The sequence below is a fragment of the Corvus cornix genome, chromosome 2, assembly GCF_000738735.6.
Source record: "Corvus cornix cornix isolate S_Up_H32 chromosome 2, ASM73873v5, whole genome shotgun sequence".
In the NCBI taxonomy this organism is placed as follows: domain Eukaryota; kingdom Metazoa; phylum Chordata; class Aves; order Passeriformes; family Corvidae; genus Corvus; species Corvus cornix.
The window spans coordinates 84533973-84554999 of record NC_046333.1 but is presented as its reverse complement, the minus strand read 5'-3'; positions in this window follow the sequence as shown (position 1 = coordinate 84554999).

Genomic DNA, 21027 nt, shown 5'->3' with positions numbered 1-21027 from the left:
ATAAAGCTCAGGACTGGGGACATTCACAAAAGCACAGGCTTAACACCTCCCAGGTGGAGACCACAGCCCCAGGGCTATCAGCTGCCAGGCTCGAACAGACCCTCCACCAAAGGGTGGGGGGAGGAGAGGCTATGGGTATCTGGGAAAAGCCTCTGGTCAGAGGCACAGTGACTGCCCATCCTCCACTGTGCAGAGGAGCCCAGCTGAGGGGTCCTCACTGGGGGGGAAACCTTATCCACAGCAGAAGGGGGTGACATGGCCCATCACAGGGGCCCCCCTCAAAGGGGTCACCAGACCCTGCATCAGAGCCCCAGAGATGATGCAACAGACCCTCAGTGTTGCAAGGGACAGTGTGTCAAACTAGCCCCTGCAAGAGAGGCACGTGGGTGTTCCCACGTGGCCCGAAGTGTATATTAACCGATGGAATTCTGCACTCTTTGGCGTGTGGCGGCGTGTGGTGTGGCAGCATGTAGCGGCGTGGCCACAGCGGCGATGGGGGACCCTCACCACCATCAGACCGGATGGAGGGGAGCAACGAGACATCGTTGGGACCCTCAGATGGGTGATATGCTTCCACCTAACCCCTGTCACCTCTCCCTGTTCCCCCACCCCCCACGCACACTTCTTTTTCTTTCTGTCTTTCTTTTCTCTTCCTTTCTCTTTGCCTCTTTTACTATTAAATAAAATACATCAATTTTTTGGCATCAACATCTAACCTCATTTGGTTTTAGTCTCATTTCTGGGAATATTTTGAACCTTCTAAGTTCTTTCTAGTTTATGCTCAGAGACTTAGCTTGCTTTGCTTTCCTGGGTCTAAACCAGATTGTAACAGTGACTCATAGAAAGTATACATTGCTTATGAAAATTACTTCATTATAAACATTTAATTTCTCAGTGATTGTGTCTTTTCAAGATGTATTTGCACATCATTTTGGGAAAAAAAGTCACTATTTTTACTTGCGTTACAATGAATGATTTATATTTCATAATCTTGGAGGACTACACAGCAACAATATATTAGACACTGGCTTTGACCTAAAAGTCAGATCTTTGATCTAAAAGGAAAAGTTTCAGGAATCTGTCAGCATCTATATTAATCTTTGCCTTGAAATGTCTGTATATGTAAATACATACCTTTACAGTACTGTTATTGATGGGAAAAAGAATCAAATGTTATGAAATTGTTCTTCCCAGAACTGAAACCTTCTCATTCATTCCCAATTCTACATAACTCTCTCAGATAAACTATTTTCAAAAAGAATATTCTTTTCTCTCCAAAAGGGAAATAAATATATCAGGGATTTGATAACTGCCTTTAAAAACAATGTTCTAGCTATACATTATATAACATATATATTATCTAACATATATATATTGTGATAGAGAGATAAGAGTTAATTATATGTCATTTCATAGAAACAGGGGAAATCTGCTTCTGTAGCATAATGAAGTGTCAAATTTCTAACATCAAAAATAAAAACCAAAACATCCCTTTTGCTGTCACAGAACCATCATAATGAGTTCACCTGACTCCAAAATATTTTGCAGTATTTCTTTTGAAAAAATAAACATTTACCAGACAAAGCAGTATTTGGTAATAGTTAGAAAAGCAGCCTCCACTTTCCCAAAACAAACCAACTGAAATATCAAATAACTCTTAACGACATCTTTAAAGTAAGTGTTGCAGTTCACCCACTAAGTAATAACTATCACTGTGATTTTATTCTAGTCTTCTGGAAAGAGAAACATGACAAAACCAGTGTGACACCAAGACAGAGGCAGAGCCATACAACAGTCCAATAGCCAGTGGTGAATAATGACACCATATCCAGTTGGGGGCTGGCCGCTAGTGGGGTTCCCCAGGGTTCAGTACTGGGGCAGGTCCAGTTCAAGATCTTTGTTGATGATCTGGATGAGGGGATCGAGTGCACCATCAGTAAATTTGCGGATAACACTAAGTTGGGTGGGAGTGTTGTTCTGCTGGAGGTAAGAAAGACTCTGCAGAGAGACTGGGACAGGCTGAATCAATGGGGCTGAGGCCAATTGTATGAGGTTAAACAAGATCAAGTGCCAGGTCCTGCCCTTGGGTCACAACAACTCCATTCAGCACTACAAATCGGGGGCAGAGTGGCTGGAAAGCAGCCCAGCAGAAAAGGACCTGGGAGTGTTGATCAACAGTGGCTGAGCAGAAGTGAGAGTGTGCCCACTCAAGGTCCATCTTCCTTGTATCAGGAATAGCGTGGCTGGCAGGATCAGGGCAGCATTTGTCTCCCTGTACTCAGCACTGGTAAAGTTTCCCCTCAAATCCTGTGTCCAGTTCCGGGCCCATCACTGCCAGAAAGACATTAATGTGCTGGACCGTGTCCAGAGAAGGGCAATGGAAGTGATGAAAGGTCTGGAGAGTGAGTCGTATGAGACTGAGGGAGCTGGAGTTATTTAGCCCGGAGAGAAGGAAGCTCATGGGTGACCTTATCACTCACTACAATTGCCTGAAAGGAGGTTGTAGCCAGGGCGGGTCAGCCTCTTCTCCCAGGCAGCTACTGAGAGGACAAGAAGAAACGGCCTCAAGCTGTAGCAATGGAGGTAAATGTTGGACATCCGGAAGAATTTCTTCAATGAAAGAATTGTCAAGCATTGGAATGGACTGCCCAGGGAAGTAGTGGAGTCACCACCCCTGGACGTGGTCAAGAAATGAATGGACATGGCACGTAATGGTCTGGTTGACAAGGTAGTGGTCAGTCAAAGGCTGAGCATTATGATCTTGGACGACTTTTCCAGTCTAAATGATTCTGTGATTCTGTAATTTCTTTTTTCATGTCAAAAGAAAAGCTTCCTAATACAGAAAATGGTAACCATAAAGGAAATCATTACTGAAAAATAATATCTGGTGAAGAAATTCAACTCAATTGTGAAGGCAGAAGTTTGAAAAAAATTCTTTCCAAGTAGAATTAAATTATTCAAAGTTAAAGGTTGCTATTTCTTCTATTATACAGATTAAAATCAGTAATAAACTCAATCAGTACTGCTACCTCATTTGACTTTAGAAGATCATGAAATTTAATTTACCATGATACATTTATAGAAATTAATATGAAAGAAGCTACCAATTTTGAACTGTTATAGTTCAAAACCTTATAGTTGAAAACCTTAGATGACAACTGGTACCATGAGTGTTAAAAATAGTTAAGCCACAGATTAACAGTTTCTTGCCTCAACCTTTCCCCCTCTTCGTTTCTTACCTTTTCTTGCTTCCTTGCATACTCCTCTCCCAAAAACCTGTGTATTTCCCACCTTTAAATTTTCCTGAGTTCCACTGAGTGCAAGAAAAACCAAAAATAATATTTTTTTCCTTTTAAGATTTCCCTTTTCTAATTTTCCTGTACAGGGGGATGAGTTTTAGCTCTTAGTTTTGTGAAAGATCATGTAAAGTACTTTTCATTAAAATAAATTATTCTCTTTTACTGAAAATTTAGTTCCCATGAAATCACACTGCTTCTGTGGCTTAAAAATATTCAAGAATAAGCATCAATAAACTGCTAATGAAACTTTATGAAGATTATGTTAAGACCAAGCCTTTTTTTGCATATTTAATTTGTACTAGCTGAATAAAATAAATATGTGTAAGTTTTGATATCTTCATTTTCTTCTGGTGAAACAACTGGGATCTACACAAAAGCAGGTTCCAAAGTGCAGATATCTATAAATCAAGTATTTTCTGGTATTTTAAATCTGGTTCATGATTTCCTCTTAGTTTTTACATTTGCCTCTCATTAAACAATTATGTTTCCTGACTCATACATTCTCTTATACATGGCAGGATTTTATAAGTAATATCTGTAGTGAACTACTTCTGCTAAAAAGCTTTGGAGTGATTAGCAGAGAACAGACTCCTCCTATTCAACACAGAACATATTCAAGGTGTGAGACACAAGCCCAAATCAAGCTTTTAAAACCAATCCAGTGATACCAACTCCTCCTGTGTCTAATTTAGTGTCACACCACCACGGTTCCTTAGTGACAGCCATCTCACTATTTATCACCACAGCCAAATCCAGACCTAGGGGTAGATAACATGACTGTTCTTTGCACAGTGCATGTAGTCATGGTTAAGATTGATCCACATCACCTTTTGAAATATCCTAGATAAAACACCCAAGGCAAAATGACAGAATATCCCAGGCCATGTGTCCAAGAATTTGCTAACACCACCCTTCTAATACATCTGCTACAGGACTCTTACTCTCTATTATATGCATTTCCATTAACTTTCCACACTTTTCCCCTACTCTTATTTTTGAATGATAAAACAGAAAGAAAGATAACTCGTTTGGCCTGAGCACCCTGAAAAAATTAATCTGAAAAAAAAATTTTTAAATACCTGCCTACTCTTTCAAATAAATGAATTGTCAAATGTAAGACAATTGGATATGTGCACAGTATGCACATCTTTAACTCCCTTACCTTTTTATTTCTATTTTCAGAATTTTTTCTCTCAAAAAAAATCACTGTTAGCCAGGAAAGCAAATTCTTCTCTGCTGCCATCAAAGAATCCTGCATAATTTCACTCAGAAAACCACAGTCTTCTTTTTTTTCCCCTCACCAAGGTCTTTTGAGATTCCAGATGAACAGCTTTTCCTTCAAGCTCCCTCAAAGAAATGGATTATTGAAATAAAATGTTCATTCAGCCAGAAACAGAAATATTTCTTTTTGAAAACAAAAATTTGTGCAGTCTGTCTTTGTGTGTTTCTTTTAGTTTTGTTAAACATAACTCTGAAGAACACTTTCAGCAGGCATAAAGTACAGAATACAATAAATCAAGAGTGTAACAGTGGTCTCACAGCTTGAACACAGAAAATTATGTCATTCACATAACGTAAATAGATTGAAAATAGCACCAGACACAAGGAAGATTGCTGTGGAATGGTAGTTATAATTTTTGAAGGACAGAGATGTATCATTTCTGCTAGAGGCAAGAACCTGAAAGTGATTTATCAATACCAAAGAACTCCTATGAAAGATTGTTATTTCTTCCCTCCATCAAAAAGCTAGTTAAAACAATTTTCAGTGAACTGGTAATGACTTGCCTTGCAGAGACATGTCACAGTGGGGTTTGGTCTTCATATCTCTCCTCCAAAATATATCAGATTTTAATTGCTGATGAGAAAAATTCTGTGGGTAAAACTGAAGAGGCCCTTTCTACATTTTCCTACTTTCTTACTCAATCTTTCTTACTCTTACAGGAGTATGTAGCATCTAAACCTATACTTAAAATTTTCTAATACCAAGAAATTAGCATTTTAATAGTACCAAAATGAAACTTTTTTTCCTGATAAAAATCTGTTAAAATCACTCAAATTATTATATTCTCATCAGTTCCCCCAGGACACACACACATGGAAAACTTCTTCAAAGATCTCTTTGGTGGAGCAGCTATTCACAATAAAAAGGTTTCTTCAGAATGAATGGGACTATTTGCATTTATGAAATAGTTTATAATCTTCCAACTGCTAATCTATAACAGGTAAGAGAAATCAGTTGATTTTAAATAGAGCAATAAGACAGGTTTTTATAAGGAATGTGTGACATATTGACATGGTTTAACCCTGGCCAACAACTGAGTACCACACAGTCACTCGCTCACTCCCCCACCAGTGCAACTGGGGAGAGAATCAGAAGAGTAAAGCCAGAAAACTCGTCGGTTGAAATGAAGACAGTTTAGTAGAGAAATCAGAAGCCATGCACTCAAGCAAAGCAAAACAAGGAATTAAATCACTGCATGCAGGTGTTCAGCCTTTTCCAGGAGAGCACGGTCCCATCAGGTGTAACAGCTGCTTGGGAAGACAAACACCATCACTCCAAACATTTCCACTTCTTCTTTCTTTCCCCCATCTTTATATAGTGAGCCTGATGTCATACGGTCTGGAGTACCCCTTTGGTCCTGGCTGTGTCTCCTCCCAACCTCCCATGGATCCCCAGACCTCTCAGCAGTGTAGAAGTACAAAAAGCAGAAAAGGCCTTGGCTCTGTATAATCCCTGCTCAGCAATAACAAAAACATCTCGACATTTTCAACCCTCTGTTCAGCACAAATCCTTATGGGATTACTTCAAAAATGAAAGTGAGATCTGCACTATAATTAGAAAACAAAAGTATAATTGAAAATGGGAAAGTAAAGAAGAAAAAGTATAGTTGGACACTTCTGTTTGTGTGGTCACAGTAGGACAATAGGTTTCCTTTGTGCATGAAAGGATGTTTCTTTTAAGACAAATAATAATTGTATACTATGCTCAGTCAGAGAAATCTTGTGTCTTTGGCTGCCACATATGCCTAGGTATCCCAGATAATTTAGACCACTCTTTCAAAGGATGTTAAATTTTTCTTCTTAAGGTGATATGACATGTGGTGAGTCATTCCAGCATCTATAGAGACAACCACACATTTAAAATGTTTCTCACATGGACATCTCTTTTAAAATCAAAAACTAAATTTGGATGCATTGAATTTAAGTCCATGTAGTTCTGTTAACATATTCTGCTCTTTCATTTAAAAACAGGTGCTTAGGAAAAAAAAAAAAGGAAGATGGCTGTTTTGGTCTGGATTGGGGTTTTTTTATTACAGGTGTTTGGGAAGCACGAATTGTAACTAATAGATCAAACACTTTAAAAAATCCTATAAATACAAACAGCAACATATAGCTCTGAGCAAAAGAACCTGGGAGGAGAAGAGTCTGAATAAAAGAAGGAACTAAAAGCTAATGACTTGTGGAAAAGCCCTCTGCTCTGGCCTCTAGTTTTTCAGCCAATATTAAGAAGTATTGACAATATTGTCTTTTTATATGTGGTTATCAGAGACCTGCCCTAATGTCCATTGATTTTTTCCTCCATTAATTCTGACCATCTAAAATGTGACCTAGCTGTCCAAAAATTGTTTGTTTGCCATGGATAAACAGCAAAACATATGCAAAATCCTTTTAAAAACAAAAAATAATGCTTCGAAAAAGACAAAGGTTAAAACACCCAGGAAAGGTAACAAACAAAAAATGCAGATAATGTAGTTAATATTTATGTGAGCAGCTGCAGTGTTCATCCTAGCATACCATAGAAATTATTTAACTCCTAAATTATATTTCTTTCTAAAACCACATTTGGGAGTATTTTTTTATATATATAAATAAAATATAAAAAGTCAGTTTATTAAAACTACTGGGTGATTTATGATAAAATATTCATAAATTGATTAAGCATAATTAACATTAAAATATAGACATCATTTAGATGTTAATTAATTTTGTTTCTCTTATCTTACAAGAGCACATGTGGCATGTCTTGCAGCAAAAGATGTTATACCAAAATGTCCTCTGGAAAGCAATATATTTTAAAAACCACAGAGATGCTCAGAAATGCTTTCTAAATACATTTGCCATACTAAGAGCTCCACAAGCATGTAATTGTCATTATATTTGAAACAATGATGTGTATACAGAAAAGGACATGAACCTCTGACTCCAAGTGATCAAAGAAAACTTGTCTATTAATCTGTCTATTCAGTCCCCAGACACCAGCTACCCAGATGTATCCTGACATTGCTTTTGTCTTAAATCTTTTTCAAAAGCTATTTCTATTGCTGCCCTTTGTGCTGTCAGTCATGGTGGAATAATGCTCACTAGAAGTCAGGTGTTCTGAAGTGTTTACATATTCTCCACTAAGAAATTTGAAATAAACATTTCTCAGACTGGAGCTTAGAAAGACATTTCAAAAATTAATTGAAACTGAGATCTGTAAACAAACAAAATAATTTTGAAACTCCTTAGTCTTTCAATATTTAATTTAAAATAACAAGCTAAGGCCAACAATATTGTCAATTATCAGCCCTTTTCTTCTCCAGCAAAAAAGCTTTCCTGAAGGTATCTAATGGGCCTAAACTTCCTGAAAGTATTTGGAACATATTCTGACAGTTCTCAATTCAGATTACCAGTTAATAGACAAAAATAGTATTGCAGATTTATATATACAGGAGAGACGGGCAGAAAATGGACAATTTTTCCATTTCATGTACTCCAAACTGTCAGGTTGAAGAAAGGAAGATTTAAATAAGTTCAAAAGGAAAAAATCCATTATATGTAGGTAAATTTTACTTATGCATTTTCTCTAAGAGTTATCAGGGCTTTGACTACTCCTTGATCACATCCTTAGTTCAGACAAGATTCTTATGAGAAATTCACTTTTGTTTGATGTCAATGGATCCACTATTATTCTTATAGCTCATTATGTGCTCAAATAATTTATTTCCATAAGAATAAGAAGCATTTATTTCATGGACATTTTTAATTCAATATCCAACCAAAATTATGCACAGGAGAAAACACTTAAATAAAATAGTCTTTAGAAGTAGCATAATCCAGGGTATTTTTATACGAGTTCTAAGAAGCGAGCTATCCACCAGGAGTAGAGTAACATTAAGTGCAGAATGTATCACTGTCCATAAAAATAATTAAACTTTAGAAATGGTAAAGTCATGGATGTATGCAGTAGCACTGTAATGTATTTTATATTCATGCAGATTCAAAACATGAAATATGGTCAGAGGAAATATTTCTTTTTAACCTTGAGGTCTGAAAAATGATAATCCAACTTGATAACCATTTCACTGCACACCGTATTAGGCTACAAGCCAGATATTTTACATTAAATAAGGCCATATTTGCATTAAGTTATCAGGATTGGGGTTTTTTTTAGGGGGGGGTTGGAGGAACATGCTCTTAGGAAATATTGTGTGTACAGAAAGAAAGAAACATACTTAACATGTTTAAAGTTGATCTGTGTTTACAATATGTAAAGTACCCCAAAAAATGTCCTTTCTTAACTTCAGTTTTCATACCTGAAAAATTTGAAAGCGCATTTTTTTGTGACCATTCTGGTAGAACAAAAAAACTCAGTGTTAAATTACACTTCTTCATTTCCAGCTGTTCCATAATGATTTTTTCTTATCAATCAGTGTTTCCAAAAAATTGCAGTTTGATAGCAAGGAGAGCTCAGAAAGTCATTTTAGACAAACTACCAAAGACAGAGAGTTATAAAGCACCACAGAATGAGCAGAACATCTGAACACAAAGGTGGTCTTTCTGATATAATTTATTACAGAGCACTTAGGAAAGTTAGCATGAGGGAACATAAAAATTACTGCAATTGAACAAACTAGTGAACCAGTAAATATAACATTTTCTCTCTGACAGTAATGAGAAACAAAGACTTTTAACTATTTTCTTTCTTATTTCCTTCTCCTTCTTCTCCTCCCTCCTTTTCCCTTTCCCACCCCCTCTCTTCTCACTGGGGAAAGTATAAGAACAACTCAAGGGGATTTAAGTCTCGTTTATTTACAAAATAAAAAAACTTACAAAACTTGTTTATACAGATTATGAGTGGCTAAAATTGAAAAAAAAACCCCTATATTTAAAATCACCGGGTATAACTGACCAGAAATATATTTAATTTTTCTTTTTCATTTTATTAAAAAATTTAATTGAATATTCTAAAGTATCAGGAAAAAATTGTTTTTGAAATTGCCAAATATTTGAGAAAAATTGAAAAATTGGTCCCTTTTGAAGTGTTGTTAAAATTCAAACTGAGTACTTAAAATGGTTAAGAATTTGCAACTTAATTTATAGTTGATAAATATTTCTTTACTATGTGAAAATTTAACAATTTTTAGCACAATTATGAATTTATAGCAAATATGTACTTGATAAGATGCATCATTAAAATAATAAATTGCTTGATGAACTGACATTGTTAGATCATAGAAGATAGGGATGAACTAATTCTAAAAAACAAATTTGAAAATTACAGCTGAAAGTGGAAAAGTCCTGACTATTTAAGGCTACAGAAAACATCTTGAAGAGATTTTTTTTTTTTTAATAGAAAATGATGAAAATTCAGTTAGCCAGAATGCGCTGTTTTTTCAAGTACTACTCTTGACTCTTTTGACTGAGCTTCAATCTTAATATTCTCAGGTCTGAAAAGAGAACTGTGTTCCGGATTCTCCTGCTTTCTGCATTTAGATCTGTCTTTCCTGTAAGTTTACCTAGTGTGACACCTGGATCATTGTCAAAATATACTATTCTTTCTCTAATTCTGTACTCTGCTTTTTTTTTTTTTTTTTTTGTGAGGGGCGAACCAAACTATTCAGTACCCATATTTTGAATATTATTGGTTTTTTCTTGAGCAGAATGTAGCATCAGATCCCTGCCAATTTATTCTGTATTTCTGATACCTAAAAATTTATTTTAATGTTTTGTCTTTACGCTTCTCAATCTCTTTTGTTCTGTGATGACTTTCTCTTCCGATTCTGAGTCATTAGTGACTTCCAACAGCAGTAGGCAGTTCTGTGTTCTTTCCCTACCCAACTTGGTATAATTCGTGTTGTTTCAGACATAAAACTTTCATTTTCCCTTTGCTTATGACCAGCTTTAAAGACTTTGCATGTCTTTACCACTTTAGGAAGTGGTATTTCTCTTAGGAAAATTTACAGATAAGGTTAAAAAAAAGATGAGGTTGCAGCCCTCTGGAAGACACTCTACACAAACAAAGAGTGGGCTGAGACCAGGTAACAAGATAACTTAAATCAAAGCAGATATACCACCTTAAAACTTACCTCCCACCACTGTTTACAGCTGACTGTCCTGTCTTTCCAAATTGTCTTTTTGCAGATTATCTACAAATGTATTTAGTTGCATCTTTATTGCTTCTAAATCCTGCTGCCTTTTCTTAAATCAATTTTTGTGCTGCTCTTCTCCTTTGCCAAAAGAAAATGCCAATTGTTTAGATATTCTTCACTTTGCCCCTTCATTGCTGTTTTTGCACCTATTTGTGAAAAAAAATTATTGCCATGACTTACAGGAATCACCTTAGAAAATAGTATTTCATGTATCACCAGATGATCCTATAAGATAATGAATAGTAAGGAAGAAATAAAGAGGAACTGCTGTTTCTTTGGGTTTTCCCAGAAGCCCAGAAAAAGACTTAAATCAATAGGCTGCACTGAAAATATTTATGCCTTCCAGGGTAGAATGATGATATTATAGCAAGTAACAGAACTATTACCATGGATAAACACAGAGATTAATAAACTTCCCAAGTCAGTAACTCTGCTGTGGAAAAATTTGGCATAGCACTAGCGGTGATTAAAGCCAAAAGGACTAAACCCTTAATTTCTGAACATCTGATGCAGGAGCGCTGAAAATAACCTGATTTTCACAGGGTGAGGTAATCACTTCCTGAATATCATTTCCAAGAGTGCCCAGCTATTGCCACACCCCAAAGATCACTTGAGGGAGAAAATCTCATGCTTTTCTGTGAGAGAGCTAAACACACAGCAGAGCACACACCAGGCTCTTCACAACAACCCATACAACCATCAAGGTCTGTCAAAACCAAAATGATGCAGGGAGTTCTCTCTGCCTAGAGTCTTGTTCCCTCCTGAAAACACATCACTCCTTGTGAGACTGCAAAGTTAGAAACAACTAATCAAAACCAGGCATTTGATTGACATATTAATATTGTTGTCTGAGAAAAGAAAATCAGTTTTGGACTCCTAGGTTTGGAACTCTGAGTGAAAGAAAATATACCATATACAAAACAAAGACTGCATAAATAGTGCCTACACAGACATGAATGAAGCTGCTTATGAGATTCCTACTGATTAGGCCAGGCTGGGATATCTCAAAACCAGGGTAGTATCCTTTGAATTCATATTTCACTAATTCTTTTTTTTTTACAGTGAAAACTAAGACTTAGTACAGTGAGTTCTAAAAATAACATACACAACACCATAGAAAAAGTCCACAGTATGTCTAAGGTTTAATGTTCCCCACTTAGTTCAACAGCAGTTAATTTTCAAGTCACCATATGGAACATCTGCCCAAAAAAACTATTTCCCCACTTGAAGAAGTAAATACAGTATTTTAGAAATTATGTCTTAGATAAGTACATGCTGTAAGCTTATATTTTATGCAACACGAAGATCTGTACTTAGCACATATTACCTGATTTTATAGTAATTTAACACTGCATATGAGTACAGGCTTGTGTTGTAAATTTGTACCCAATTTATGAAAGATTTGTTTAACAGATAATGGTAGGAGGACCAACATTCCATTATAGAAAATGAGTCTGCAAAATTATGCTATCCTACAGAAACTTTGCCTGGCAGAACACCCAAACCCTATAATTTCCTCTTTATTTATTCAGAGAAACATAAGAATTAGAAAAGCTTAACAGAAAGTGCTGAAATGAAATGCATTAAATGTACTATCTTGCTTTAACCCTGAAAAAACAAACCCTGAACAGCAGCACAGCCTTTCTCATGGTTGGACACAGTTGAAGTCACTGACAGCAACATGCCAGATGAAATCAGACACAGTCTTTAACATCTGATGCTGATTTGAGAAAGTCCAGTCCAGCTGACGAAGCCACAGCTCTGTTTTACTATTAGCCACAATTTTAGTATGGCCCCCAGAAGAAAATTACTTAATTTAATTTACCCTTCTTTTCAGTACATCTGTAACAAATCTTACTGAGATTCTCTCCTAGAGCTCTCATTCTCTACCTACCAGTATACAACAGCTTCAGGGATGGGAGCAGATCACCACCATTCCAGGTACCAGTATAGAGACAGATATGTAAGAAGAGTTTCAAAATCATCTAGCCATGCTCAGTATTGGGGCCAGTCATGTTTAAAATCTTTATTGATAATCTGGATGAGTGGACAGAGTGCACATTCAGTAAGTTCACAGACAACAAACAGTAAGTTGTGTGGTAGTGCTGATCTGCTGGAGTATAGGAGGGATCTGGACAGATTGGGTCAATGGGCCAAGGCCAAAGACATGAGGTTCAACAAAGCCAAGTGCTGGTCCTACACTTCTGTCAAAACAGTCCCATGCTGGGTGAAGAGTGGCTAGAAAACGGCCCTGCAGAAAGGTCTGAACATGAGTCAGCATGTGCCCAGGAGGACAAGAGGGCAAATGGCATCCTGGCTTGTAAAAGAAATAGTGTGGCCAGCAGAGTTTGTGATCATCCCCCTGTACTTGTTACTGATGAGGCTGAATCTCAAATCCTGTGTTCAGTTCTGGCTCGCTCATTAAAGAAGGACATTGAGGTGCGGAACTGAGGCACTGAAGTTGCTTAAGTGTCTGGAGCCCAAGTCTTTTGAGGAGCAGCAGAGGGAGCTGCTTACTTGCTTAGCCTGGAGAAAAGGAGGTTCAGGGAGGACCTTATTACTGTCTACAGCAATATAAAAGGAAGTAGGGGGTCAGGTTTTTTTCCCAAGTAACAAGTGACAGGACAAAAGGAAATGTTCTCAGATTGCATTAGGGGAGGTTCAGGCTGGATATTAGGAAAAAAATCTTCACCCAAAGGGTGGTCAGGCATTAGAACTGCCTCTCCAGGGAAATGGTGGTATAACTCTCCCTGGAAGCATTCAAAAATTGTGTGGGTATGGCACTTAGGGACAGGGTTTACTGACAAACAGTGCAGTCTTGGGTTAAAGTTGAGCTTGGTGAAGTTGGAGGTCTTTTCCAACCTTAACAATTCTATATTTGTATGATTATGAGCAGCAATAGAACTGCCAGAAAGAAAGTATTTTTAAAGGTGAGCCAATCATGTTGATTTGAAGGATATTTCCTATCCCATTTGGTTCAGATTGTTTCCCTTTTGCTACCATTTTTTTGTTTGAATTTACTGGACTTGCAGACATAGCAAATGTTGAGAGTATTATAAAGAACAGCCACAGATGTTAAATTTGAATTTGCAAATATGAACCTTTGGACTTTTATGCCCCTTCAGTCAGAGAACAATGATATACCACATGACTTCTAGTTCTAGCTAAAATTGTGACTGCTTAGCACCACAATGGGGGTAAAGATGTTCAATTTCCTCTTAGAGAAAAGTAATTATTGGCAGAACTATTTGTGTGGAATCTGAATTTCCTCCCCCACAGTATGAAAAAATGGATGTGTACCAAGAGACTCTCTGACTAAAGAATATACAGAGATAGTTATACTGACAATTGCATTATATTCAAGACATAGTAAAATAATGGAATTATTTGTATGAACTACAGAAGGCTTTGGACAAGACCTTAATTGTTTAATTTTTTGGTGCATTTAGCAAGCACCTGAGTATTTTTCTTAAAAATGATCTCAGGGAATTAGGATATTAACAAACAAAAGGAGGTAGAATTTTTAGATAAATTACCTGCTATGAACTGTTTGCAACAATTAGCAAAATCCCTGAATCCCTGTGGTTTCCCACAAGTAAACATCAGCTGTCAACTGTGTATGTCAGGTTTTATTTTCAACTTTCAAAAGTAAAGACCATATTTTTAACACCACCTGCTGCCTACTACTAAATGTATTGCCACACCTTCCAAATGATACACTGTATGCTGCAATTTAGGTTTAAAGAGTTTCAAGACTCAAAACTCAATTTAGGATCTGTTCTGCACTATATGCAGGACTGAAAAATTAAAGTCAAGGAACAGATTCTGAAAGACTCCACTGAAGTCCTACATAAATAGTAACTCTCACTGCAATTCTAATATCATCGAACTGAAATTAATACTACAAGAAAGTAAGGGGAGAAAATGCTCCTCACTTAATATACCTTCCATAGTCTTCAACATGCAAACTATTATTTATAATCTATTATGTATAGAGCAATTTTCAACCTTTCTGTGATTCATGGTTCTGAAGGAATTTTTTAATGTAGGAGAGTTAGGTTTTGAAAGCTCATCTTATGCAGACTGCTGTGTAGCACACAGTAAATTATTCCTCTCAGTCAACTCTGCCAGTCATTTAAAAGAATGGGTAATTCCCTGGAGTCTGTGGATCACAGGCTGAAATCCACTGAATCTGTAGGACAGTTGTCAAGTATCAGTGAGTTTTTCAAGCTTGCTTCTTGTCATGTCTCTTACTCAAATGGTTTGACAGTATGTGCTTCTACTTCTGCTAGCTGTGCACTGGTACCATTATGAGCCTGATTTTCTTTAAAGGACTGGGGAAAGAGGTGCTTTAGTTTAATCAGTCAGACAGCCAAATACCACACAGCCACTTGCTCACTCTAAGCCAGTGGGGTGGATGAGAGGATTGGCAAAAAAAGCAAAATCTGTGGGTTGAGATAAATCTATTTTAATAGGAGAGACAAGAAAGAGAAAATAATAATGATAAAAAAATATACAAAACAAATAATGCACTGTGCAGTTCCTTCCCAATTGCTGACTGATGCCCAGGTGGTTCCCAAGCAGTGGGCCATCACTCCTCACCCCCTACCCATTTTTTTAATTCAGCATGACACCATATGATACAGAATGTCCCTTTGGTCAGTTTGGTTCAGCTGTCCTAGCTTCTTGTGCACTCACAGCCTCCTCACCCGCAGGGCAGCATGGGAAGGAAAAAGGTCCTTGACTTAGTGCTACTCAGCAATAGGTAAAAACTCAGTGTGTTATCAACACAGCACCCAACCAGGTACTAGAAAGAAAATTAATGCTATTCGAGATGAAACCAGGGCAATGGGGTCAATTCTAAATTAGGAGATTTAGTTGTTTGTTGGGTTTTTTTGCTGTGAATCGCAGTAACTCTGTAGGTAAAAGTGACTTCATTATATAAGGGACCTGGCAGACCATTACAGTATGGTCTGTAATGGAGGTCACCCTGGGGTGAGGAGGTGGGGAAAAGGCAAAGGAAAACTATTGAACTTTTATGTTTGGGAGAGAACTGTGGAATTTTTACTGTTTCAAACTGTAGATCAGCCCTCAAAATCCCAGCTTGCATATATTTTGAATGGAGTTATCAAAATTTACAGGAAACATTTTTAAAATGATGGTACACATTATTGTGGACAAAATTAATCCATCATTATTTTAAAGCAATAATAAAATATATGACTAATGAGCAGAGCAACAGAGTGTATTTTGATAATAGGTCAAAATCAGTCTAATTTTTCCTCACTGAAAAATACAAGGAAATCCAAGACATGCAAATTATTTTCATTATAGTTCACTCGAAGTTCACAGAGATCCCTGTTCAGCAATGAAGATAAGACTCCACTTAGTTCCAATGAGAATGGAAGAGCTACATTTCTCTGTTATCTATTATAGAAGAAGAGGATGCGCTATCAGATCTGATAGCATCAGCAAAGCTGCAGGAAAATTCCAGAAAATAGACCGTTGATCTAAGTACCTTTGAAATATTTCCATTCATTTCAACAGAAACTGGATCAAATAATTTGTGAAGAGAATTACACAGATTAAGGAAGCAGTCTGTTCCTCCTGCATGGTATCTCACCAAACTGAAAATTATTGTGCAAGACAGGGATCAGAAAGAGAACCAGCTCTTCAGAACAGCTCAGAGTCCAGCCTGTGCATCAGAAACCCAAATGTCATTGTACTCAACAAAATATCTGTGTGAACCCAGACTACACAAAAAAGTCCCAGCTAGTGCTACCCCTCATGGAGTTGCTTCTTCTTCTAAATCTTGTGAAAACTATGAGAGAAAAGACAATACAAATATATAAAATTACACTTCAATACTCTCCTTACAATGGATACAAAAACCATACAAAAAAATCATTTAGAAATTAAACTCCTGAGCTGTATATAAGGACATAATATTATTTTTCTTATTTCTTTTTTTTTTCCTGTGACCAATGGATAGAGACAACCTGATTTGCAACAATAAAATAGTCATCTGCATTTTCATGAAATACGATGCTTAAAGACTATAACTGTTCTTTTCATTGCCACAATGGATTACTGTAAAATATAATTAAATGCCTTCTTCAAAGCCATTTCATAAAAGAAGGACAATTGCAACAATAATATACAAACACTCTATCCTTACTATGGCAAATATATTTATCTGCAATACATTGCCCAAGAGTCTCTTTCATTGTCCTCTGAGTTTCTTATATGCTGATACTGTGTTCAAAGTGGTTCAGCTTTATTTAATTGCTAAAATTTTAAAACCCAGGGTCAAGGACAGGTCTTACCAGTTCCCTTCCTGCTATATGAGGTTCTGTACCCCACCACACCAGTCCCCGCCACAAGCATTGTATGGCAATTCTAATATTTTTAGATCCAAAATACTTCACTTCTTGAAAGTGCAAGGTGAATATCAGTCAGAATCAACTGAGAAAATGTGAGGTTACTTCAGCAAATTGTTTGAATTCTGGACAATTTAATATTGATGTTCAGGATGTTACTGTGACGTATAATAATGTAACATAATATTACCATGAGGTAATATGCAATATAAAGTTAGCACAATATGATGTTACCATGAAAATAATATGTGGTCTTTTCCATTGAAAAATAAAGGGTGAAGAGGAAATGAGGATAAATGGGAGCAGTAGGTAGCATAAGCTTGGCTCTTACTGTATCTAATCAGTTGGACTGGATTTGCCAATGTGTCTGTAGCCCCATCATAACCACTCAGGGTGCTCAAAGTTATACTGTCTATAGACAAATAAGCAGACATCTCTACTGATAATTTACTTGCTTTTTGTTCTCTTCCTCCTGTAATTTCCATCCATCCTAGGCTCCTCTCCTCCAGCCCTAAAAGCTGATGCTATTAGCATCAAACTGGGCAGTGTGACTACAATGTTTCCCTCCCTGCTTGGGCAGTATGAGTATGTTCTCTTTTCCTTCACTGGGGAAGCAACCCTTCAGACGCATCAAGCAACTACCACTGAAGCAGTGAAATCAGACTGGCAGAAAGGGGAAGAAAAACTGTTCACAAATGAAGGTACATATAGGTTATGAAGAAGAAAATCTCATTTGATTTTGCTCAGCAGTCGGTAGTAAACCCCAAAATTTAAATGGTCTCTTAGAGGTACAGTAGTGTTGAGACCAAATGCACAGCTCAGGGCAGCTGCCATCCTGCTGTTAATGCTGATCAGACAGAACATAAAGACATTGGTAGGTAGCACAACAGTCAGAAAAGTGGTTTTTGTGTTATTATTAACACCTACATTCTTAAAAATATCCTTCATTACCAATATCAAGGCAAAGTATGTCTGGTGCCATAATCACTGTTGTGACCAAGTGGGTCAGATCTGTGCCCCAGAGCATTACAAAGACAGCCACTGAGTCACATTTCTTCAGAACTGTATATGGAATTTTGTTAAACAATAAGGGAATACGATTGCCTGTAAAGATAGCCTATCTCAATTTCTCTTTCTGAAGAATTTAACTCTGTGCCTTCTTGAAGTAATATACCTATAACTTTTTCCCTCCCTGAATCCAAAGGTGGACATTTAACGTCTGCCCAAAGAATATGTTGGACTTTTATTGGCTGGGAAAGACACTTAAATGGGAATAGCATCAAACAACACAGCCAGGTCTTTTCTATAAAGGATGCCACCTACTTCTTTTCTAGTGGATTTTTGTCGTTTCAAGGATGCGCTGTACTTTTCAACTGGCAGAAGCTGTTGCAGGTGATGAGGAGCAGCCAGTTTGGATATTTTGCAATGGCAGCAGTCATCAGCAGTAACATATACAATACTTTCCTCTTGGCAATTAAGCAACATTTCCCTAGGCATTTTCTGACAGCTAATTTTGGAATTTGTTATTCTGCCATGTATGTAGTCACAGAGAAAAAAAGCCAGAGCACTAGTCAGGGTAATCTTAGTTTGGTTTCTCTGTGCTCACAGATGTGAATAGTAGGGAGACAGAGAACTGTCATGTTTTCTCCTAAGAGTTTCTCCAAGAAAAATTTCTGATAAGTTTACACAGAAATCCATATTAATTCTCTGTGATCCAAATAAATAAGTACATATTTTGGATCCTTCCTCCTTCTCTGTAAGCAATTCTGCATCTGCCCCTTTTAATGGCCACTGTAGTTGCTTGTTACACCTGAAACTAACTTTAGGATCTGGGAGAATGAATTCAGGATGATTATTTAGAAAATTCAGCTTTAACTCAAATAAATTCTGTATTGGCCATCCCTTATGCTCCTTAGGGCCACTCACTGTGTCGTCTCATTGATATTTATTTTTCTCACATTATTCAGTGCTGTTGCCCTTCTTATTCTGCACTTAATCAAAACCAAACAAGCCTTCTCTGTGAGACTGGCAGAGTTATTCTATTTTCTTTATAGTTCCCAGAATTTAGGGTGACATAAGTATATGCAGCTGCAGGATCTGCATGAGAGTTTGTCAGTCACTGGATTAGATTGAACATGGATCCTGGAGAGACATCTGAGCAACACTGATATCAGACAACCATTACAGAAAAAACATGGAAAAAGATAGAGAAGCTCCAGATTGGAAAAAAAGTGCAAATAAGGTGGATAAAATGTCAGACATGCTTGGATATATCAGAGTTACTTGCTGGTTCACAAGAGGAATAGTGAAAGATCAAAAAATAAGTTGCAAAACAAAATACAGTAGAATAAGAAATAAAATTATAAAAACACACAGAGAGTTCTAGGCCATTTTCTTCTTTCTGTTTGCTTTTTCAATTTCTTTCCATTTCAGTGGTAATTCTTAAATCTGCCCATTGGGCCAGGTGCTTTATTAGTATCGTTATGTCAGCTTGTCCTTCAAATTTATTCATATTACAACTGACAGTATTCTAGGAATTTATTTCATACCTTTGTAAATGACCATACATCAGCTTTTGCTTCCAAACTGCTTCTTGATATCTCACTTTTATCATGAAGCTGCTATAAAGGTCTACTTCACTGAGTCACAAGGCAGCATAGCTATTTCTTAAAAAGATACATAAATCATAATTTACTTCTTCATCTAGATCTATTCCTTCCAAAGAAATAAAATTAAAAAGAATCTGTCACTGGGAATACAAGTAAGCAGTACAAAGAAGCCCTAAAATTGTTATAATTAGTATAACAAATGATGGTGGCAAAAGGTATTTTCAATAGCAGGTAACAATATTGATGAGATTAAATTGACTTAACCTGGAAAATATTGTTGGTATCTAACCATCTGTCAACACAAAGCCCACCAATATTGTTAAGGGAATTCAGGTTGACTGGATCTAGACAGCTGCTTGGAAGCCTGATCAGTGTTAAACATCAGTTACTCAGCTCAAACAACATTTCTCACAAACCCCATAAAAATGCTCTGAGTGTCTTCAAAAACAACTGTAAGCAATTAGTTAGGATAGAAATTCTATTAGATGAAAAAGAAAATTCTGAAATAAAGTTTCATATGAAGCAGAAAAATTAAATGAACTTTGATGACTATGCAACATCTTTAAAAAATCTTTTTCTTCAAAAATGTATTTTTTTTTTGCTTTTAGTTTCAGTTTTATTTGATTACATATTAGTTTAAAAGAAACTACTTTGAAGTGGAGAAAAGCTCTTGGACAGTTGAAATATATGTGGGAATGCTCTTCTATTCCTAAGAAATCTCCACCTTATTTTACAAAATAGTTCAATTTTCACCAACTTATATAGTCCACAATATGATGACACTTAATTTCCCTATACTATGTCTTAACCAGTTACAACCAAGTCCATCTGATTGTGTATTTTGCCATTACTGACATCCTGTAAACATCTCATTTGCCAGTTAATTCATTGCCACAGTAGTTTAAAAGAAATTTCTTCATTTTTTTTGCCACGAAATGTAGTCAGAAAGAAACAGCTGCATAGTAAAATGGTTCAAAAATGTAAGCAAAGACAGTTGGAAGACAACTCATGACATCAAGTCTGTGTTTTCAGAGATCTATATGAGTTTCCCAGAATTTTTGGCTAATCTTCTCGGATGTTGAAACTTATGTGGATAAGTATGGATCTGACATTTTTACCTGTATACACTAGACATGCACTTAATTCGTAGCTCCAATATTTAGTGCAAGGAAATGACCCAGTAGATATTTATAGCAGAAACTGAAGCTGAATCTTGATTTAGGGAGCTGAATCAAGAGGGAGGAGTGGGAAAAGATCTGCAAAAGCATGGCAAAATAGAGACATGGAGAAAAAGAATAAATATGAATACATGATTGAAGTTACAAAG